The sequence below is a fragment of the Stegodyphus dumicola genome, chromosome X1, assembly GCF_044657685.1.
Source record: "Stegodyphus dumicola isolate Sdum_Otavi_A_Nest chromosome X1, ASM4465768v1".
Classification (NCBI taxonomy): Eukaryota; Metazoa; Arthropoda; class Arachnida; order Araneae; family Eresidae; genus Stegodyphus; species Stegodyphus dumicola.
The window spans coordinates 167,519,564-167,527,000 of record NC_140780.1 but is presented as its reverse complement, the minus strand read 5'-3'; the positions used below and the strand labels follow the sequence as shown (position 1 = coordinate 167,527,000).

The following is a 7,437-nucleotide window of genomic DNA, read 5'->3' as shown; positions in this document are numbered from 1 at the left end:
GAAGAAGTGATTCAAAATTCAGAATAGATGATAAAAGGGAACTTAGAATTTAATGGATTTTGCACAAAAAAATATTTCTTATATTACTCCCCATGATTGGCTTGAAGAAGTGATTCAAAATTCAGAATAGATGATAAAAGGGAACTTAGAATTTAACGGGTTTTGTGCAAAAAATATTTCTCATATCACTCTCCAAGATTGGCTTAAAGAAGTGACAAAAAAAAAATGGGTCTGGAAGGAAAAGAGTGCATTTGGAAAAAGATAATCTTTTTCCCAATGCACCCGTTTCCTTCCAGACCCATTTCTTTTGCCTCCTCAGACCTCTCTTTCTCCACCCCCCTCTTAAGAAGGGGTAAGAAAGAGGCTAGTAGTTGAAGTTCCTGAAAAAATTTGGAGGAGGATCAAATTTTTCCATTTCAGAAGTGCACTTCTCCGTGGGAATTTAAAGCCAGAATAATGGGGTCAATTTGTGTCTCCACAACCATTGTTTCGGGTACATCTGTTTGATATGCACCTGTGACATATCTTTTGGTGTGGTCCGTTGTACTTCTCATACCAGGATGGGGCGGTACGTGACGAACTCCCAAGTTATAAACGGTTATAAATTTGAGTCGTTTCCCGGGATACATGAGCCGGTATAACGCTTTTTTGGTTGTCACACGAACAAGTGGTTGTGTCAAAATGGTATATACCCATGCGAGAAGTTGGTCATTACTTGGATTTTTGTCCGCTAGGTACAACATTTCTTCGCTCGTTAGGATATGTCCATCCTCCTTTCTTCCGATATTTTTCAGATCCTTTATCCTCTTATACGTGTGGGGTTTGGGGAAAAATACGGATAAAACATCCAATGTCCGTTTGCTCGATGTAGTATCAATGGCAAAATATCCGCCGCATTCCAAAACAGCCTCTCTCTATCTACGTAACAGCGAACGGATACAAATTCATTGTACAAAACACAGAACATTATGCAGTGTGTAGCAGCAGCAGCAGCAGCAGCAGCAGCAGCAGTAATCTCAAAAAAGTATGAAAGAATCCAACTCCAACTTGCTTTATTTGCCGCGATTAACCTGCGAAATCGCAGGTTGTGTTCCGGCTATCGAACTTTGGTGCTTCTAGGAGCGCTGCAGGTAAGGAAATGCCGAACGTAGTTCTCGTGGAGACAGGATAGCAGATGCAGGGGGTGTGACCAATGTCACGTGATGAGCGATAAGACATCTGGTTGGCGATGAGGTATCCAGGCATCGTAGCGCTGTAAATCTGAAGTTTTACAGTAGTTATACATAAAATAGTACTAAATCAGTTCATAAAAGGTGTGTGTTGCAGTCATAAATGCAGAAAATAAAATACGATTCCAAAAAGTATAATAGTATATACAGGAAAAATATAAGTAATATCTTGTGGGCGTGGCTGTGTGTGTCACATGATTATCCGGCTAAGATTTCTAAACATCATTATTTACAAGTCAAATAAGTTTTTCAGAGTACTACATACTTAAAAACACAAATTATGTTGGAAAATCCTGGTTTCCACTGAGTAGAAAAGCGGCATATGGACGGAGGTGCCTGTCCTCGTGTAAAATTTCATAGTGAAATAGGTTGAAAATGTCCATATGTTGGCACTCCTTAGCGGCATCATAAAATGCCGTGTTAGTTCTTCTTAAATATTCCACTATTGTATCCATTTTTAAATCTTCATGGAGACGTTTGTTCTTCACATACGGGTGTGCATTTGTGATAATTCTTAAAAATTGGTTTTGCACAACTTTTTAAATCTTCATGGAGACGTTTCTTCACATACGGGTGTGCATTTGTGATAATTCTTAAAAATTGGTTTTGCAAAACTTGTAATATATATATGAAAGAATGTTTTCCACACGCCTTTATATATCAGAAGACCACGTGATATGGGACCTAAAAATAGATTTTCAGTATGCGGGGAGATGGGTAGTTTCTTATAAAGTAAAAAAAGTTTTGACCTCAAATTATAATCAACCAAAGGAAGTGTTTTTTTTTTTTTTTTTTTTAATTTAGAATTTTGTATTCAAGGTCCTTTGCTTTTTAAATAATGGGTATATCTAACCACCTTCTGCAAAGCACAATGATGAAATCCTTTTGTATGATTAGGGCAAGATACCGATTCAATTTCGTCATATTTTTTAATTTCTTCTTTCGATCCTGAAATATTATAAACGGGTCTCCCAAGCCATTTTCCCAAGAATAAGCGTTTTCCTTCCCCTCAACAATAAATTGGAAATTGTTTAAATGTCCTACTCAACATGTTTAAAATAAATTGTAAATGGCAATAAGGTATTTCCCCTTCGTACCAAGATAAACCGTGATAGTAATTACTTGCCCAAACGGCTGTTTTCTTTTCTTGGTCATCCATATAATACCATGGAAAAGGAGGTTTAAAAACAAATATTCCTCGACAAGTTCCATTTAAACTACTATATGCTAAATCTTTCACTACGAATTGCATCTTGGAATTGTAAAAACCTTCGAAATCAAGCACAAGGTAGGACATTCTCCTTGATGAAGAATCCATCTTTCTTTACTTTTTAGCTAATTACTATATGCTAATTCTTTCACTACGAATTGAATCTTGGAATTTTAAAAACCTTCGAAATCAAGCACAAGGTAAGACATTCTCCTTGAAAAAAAAAAAAAAAAAAATATTTGTGGTTCTATGAAAAGATATCCCGTTGCGAATTTGATTTCTAGAAACTGATAAAAAGAACTGGGCGTGGTAAAGTAACCTCAATTTTTATTTTTGGCTTGTTATGAATACTATTCTAGGGTATCACTTCCTCTGATAAGATCATTTCAGCGCATATAAAAGGAGGTGGTCTGCTATTGAAACCTGTTTCTACCAGAAGAGCGCTTTTAAGACGCTACGAACGGGGTCATTGACCGACCTCACCATTCACGCATCACCGGACAGCTTTCAAATCCTTTCCCAGATAAGCGTTCTTACGTTTCGGAGCTTCGCCGTTATCCGCGCGGCGATTTTTTCGCCTTCTCCTTTTAACTCATCGCCTTAGGGCAAAAATCCTCAACAGACGCAGTCAAAGTCGTAATACGACTAATGCTGCGAATTTCACGATACTATCTAATCTGATCTGAGCTCATCACTACTTGCTCGAGTAGTTAAGGAGTGAAGTCTTGGGATTTTTTCTTAACTGGCTGTTGGTAAGTGCTTCTTTTGGTAAAATCCTAGTATACGGTGCAGCCTTGGCGCTTTTTTGAAAATTATCGCCAACACCAAAAATGACCCAAAGAATGTCTATGTATATACTATATACTATCACTATATACATAGTATATACTGTGTATAACTATATATATTCATTGAATGACCCGTTTACTACTCATCGTATATGTCCTGTTTTTACTACTCATTATAGAAGTCGCCAAAAGTAGCCAAATCCCGTGTGCACCGGATACTAGGATTAAACCCTTCTTTTTATTTTTATTTTGAATTATTTGTAAAAAATTCCTAAAGTTAATAATTTTTAAATAATAATAATTCCTAAATTTAATAATAAGGCTGATCTTTGGAATATGGTAACTGGTAGTTTGGCGTCATTTTAGAGGCGATAAAGGTTACTACCTAGGACTTTGGTAATAATGTGAGAAGCACTCAGTTCAGATTACGCATTATTTTGTGTGAGGGAAATGAGAGATCATGAGATATGTCATGTGACATTAATGGACGAATTACAATTCTTTAATCGGAAAAGGGGGTTAATTTGGAAAAATTATTTTGTATTAAGCTTCATCGTGTGTTGTGTGAAATAGTGTTGATTAATTTTCGGATTGCATGGCGCTATGTAAAGTGAATTCTAAATTTTTAATGCGTTTATCTGATAATAATAAGTTGAGATTGTGTGAAAGGAAGGCTATTTTACAGTTAAGTTTAAATGGCGGTGCAAGAAATATGGTGAAAATGGACATTTTGTGAAAAGGAGTGTAAGGAAGGGTACGTGGTTTGCTGAAAGTAGTTTGAGTACAAGTGAAATTTTATTAATTTCTTATTACTTGGTAATTAGACTTCCAGTTGACTACTGGATTTAGGATTTAGAAATTAGCAGTAGTACTGCAGCCACGTAATGAAGATTCTGAAGACGATTAGGTAAGTTAGTATTTTTAATCATTTGAGGATATTATTTTTATGCATTGTTGTAAATGTAAGGTGGAAAGGAATTTGGTATTATTGGAAAATTGTTATTATCAATGATTTAGTTTAAAGTAATTAGGATTGTAATCTAATTTTTATTAATTCAATGTATGTGCTTATTTATATTTTAAGTAGTGTTTTTTAAATTAATTATATTTTAATGATCGTGATTTTGTGAGTTATATACGAGTATTTGTAGTATTTTGGAATACGTTTGAGTAGTATACGTTGAGTATTTTCATGCATTTTCGTGAAATTTTTCTAATTTATGAGAAAAAAGCAGTTTACATGGATATATGAAGAGTGTGCGCAATGCCATTTTTGTGGAATTCTGGAATGTTTTTGTAAGTAAAAATAAGTCGACGTGTACATGGTTTAGTGATATTTTAATTAAATGATAGTTATTTTGTGAATTTTATATTTGTAGGAATTTGGTGTACGTTTCAGTTGAAGTAAACGTGTATGGAAATAATTTAAATAGTTGACACTAAGTATTTGTAACTGTTTTTAATGTTTGCGTATAAATTCGTTGCTGACGTTTATAATATAATAGATAATTTAGAGGTAAAAGTTTTTGGATATTTTATTTTATACGTGGAAATGTTCATCCTTGGAAAGGGTATATACTTTTTCGCGAAGAGGTAATTTCATATATGTTCTTTTTACCAGATTTAAAGATTCGCAAAATTTTCATGCATTTTCGTAAAATTTTTCTAATTTATGAGAAAAAAGCAGTGTACATGGATATAGTGAAGAGTGTGCGCAATGCCATTTTTGTGCAATTCTGGGATGTTTTTTTAAGTAAAAATAAGTCGACGTGTACATGGTTTAGTGATATTTTAATTAAATGATAGTTATTTTGTGAATTTTATGTTTGCAGGAATTTGGTATACGTTTCAGTTGAAGTAAACGTGTATGGAAATAATTTAAATATTTGACACTATGTATTTGTAACTATTTTTAATGTTTGCGTATAAATTCGTTAGTGACGTTTATAATATAATGGATAATTTAGAGGTAAAAGCTTTTGGATATTTTATTTATTTTATACGTGGAAATGTTCATCCTTGGAAAGGGTATGTACTTTTTCGCGATCAGGTAATTTCATATATGTGCTTTTTATCGAGTTTATATATTAAGAAAATTTTCGTGCAAATTTTTGTAATTTATGAGAAAATAGCAGTGTAGATGAATAAAGTGTGTGCAATACCATTTTTGTGCAATTCTGGGATGTTTTTTTAAGTAAAAATAAGTTGACATGTAAATGGTTTATGTGTATGTGCTATACTGAAAAACGCGCAAGGAGTTTGCGATTGTGCACTTTTCCCAATTTTGCAGTTAATATTTGTCATGATTAAGCAATTTTGTTACATAAAATTTCTAGCATCAGTGTAATTCTGCTAGTAGATTGTTGGAAAAAGTTTTGAGTAAATAAAAAGAAAAGAAACATGTCTTTACTTCGTGAAGACAAAATGGCGGCGAAAAAAAATAGAGGGTTGCTGTAGCAGAGTTGGTCGCCAAATTTTCGCAAAAAAATCGCCAAGTTACCATAATCCAAAGATCAACCAATAATAATTTCATTTAATAATAATTTCTTAATTTTGAATTATTTGTAAAAGTTCTTATTTAATAATAATTTCTTAAAGTTAATAATTCTTAAATTTAATAATTTCTTAATTTTGAATTATTTGTAAAAGTTCTTAAAGTTAATAATTCTTAAATTTAATAATAATTTCATTTAATAATAATTTCTTAAAATATTCTTTCTCCCCCCCTCTAGGTTCCTTACCCACGCTTAAAAAAATAATGTCCAGTCATTGTCATTCGTTCATAGTACTAACGTTAGATGGTTTTCAGCATAAGGCTCCTAACAGTGTTTACAAGTACATTTTGAAAGAACTAGGCTACGTTTCATCTGACCTAAAGCACACAGGGTCCCTTGTAGTTGGTCCTCCTTTTAGTTGGGATGAATTATCCCCGAAAGATAAAAAAACAAACGAATGCTAACACGCATGCGACATGGAATACATTGGAATGATGGAGATATTCCATACGATGACTTAAAAAACATCTTGCAAAATTTAACAAAAAATTTTCAATATATATACGTAAAAGGTAGCGAAAATGCAAAGGTTTTCTTAGATATATTGGAAAGGGAAATTCATGAAATAACAATTATAAACTATACAAATAGTGATCTATCACCACCTATGAGCAAATGCCCTTTTCATAGTTGTAGTAAAAGGTATTATATCTGTGCGGGAAAAAAAGCTGCAAAGTATTGGACGAGTATTTCCGCAGGAAATTTCGTTGTCCATAAAATATATGCCCCTACTTCGGAAAGGGACAAAAATAATTACTGGGAGGACGATACTACAGGGGACAACTCGTATCCCGATCTTTCAAAATCTACTAACTAGGCGCACGGTACTGCAAGAAACATAATTCCTCCTCCTCGTCTACCTCAAGAAAAATTCTACTGGAATGATACTGCGAGACACATCGTACCTCCTCCTCATCTACCTCAAGAAAAATTCTACTGGAATGATACTGCGAGACACATCATACCTACTCCTCAACTTGACTCAAACTTCTATTGGAATGATACTGCGAGACACACCATACCGTCTCCTCAACCCGACTCCAAATATCTTGTCAACCAATATTTTCTTCATTTTTAATGTACTATTTCATTTTTTATTATGAATAAATACTGAAAGTATTAGTTTTCAAATTCTTGTAATGTGAGGGGAAAAAATCTACAAACAGAACAATTTCTTTCTTTTTTTTACCAAATTCTTACATTTTTAACATACCCTAAACACAAACACATACACAAAAAATTTATTTGTGTAATTTCTTTAATTAAAAGAAGCCATTATTAAACTTGACGCAAAACTACTCATGAGAATTTCTTTAATTAGAAGAGTTAAAGATATGTCTAACTTTTTGTAAGATTTGAAAAATTGTTAAATTTTGTAAGGTTTGAAAAATTGAAAGATGAATCAGGCTTTCCCTATTTTTTAATTCCTTCGATTCTTTTTACTTCTGAGTTGCATGTATGCGCGTTCAGAGGGTAATTTGCTATTCACTTATAACTTAAAAATTGTTATGCGTTCGAAAAATGAGGTTTTTAAACTAGCTTTTTCTCTTTATAACTTTTTTATTGTGATTCCCAAAAGTGTTGACGTTAAATTCTGGAGAGTTTCATTTTTACCAATCTGTCGAATGGCAATCTGACGTGTATTCTGATTTTAC

General features: G+C 33.2%; 1 long non-coding RNA gene across 1 annotated transcript; it reads left to right on the top strand.

Annotated features, from left to right (window-relative positions):
* The first annotated feature begins 2,037 nt into the window (after positions 1-2,037).
* On the top strand, positions 2,038-6,913 carry LOC118180324 (uncharacterized). The gene is made up of 2 exons (XR_015038457.1): positions 2,038-3,191; positions 5,960-6,913. It is a non-coding gene; the product is annotated as an uncharacterized LOC118180324 (long non-coding RNA).
* Positions 6,914-7,437: the final 524 nt, after the last annotated feature.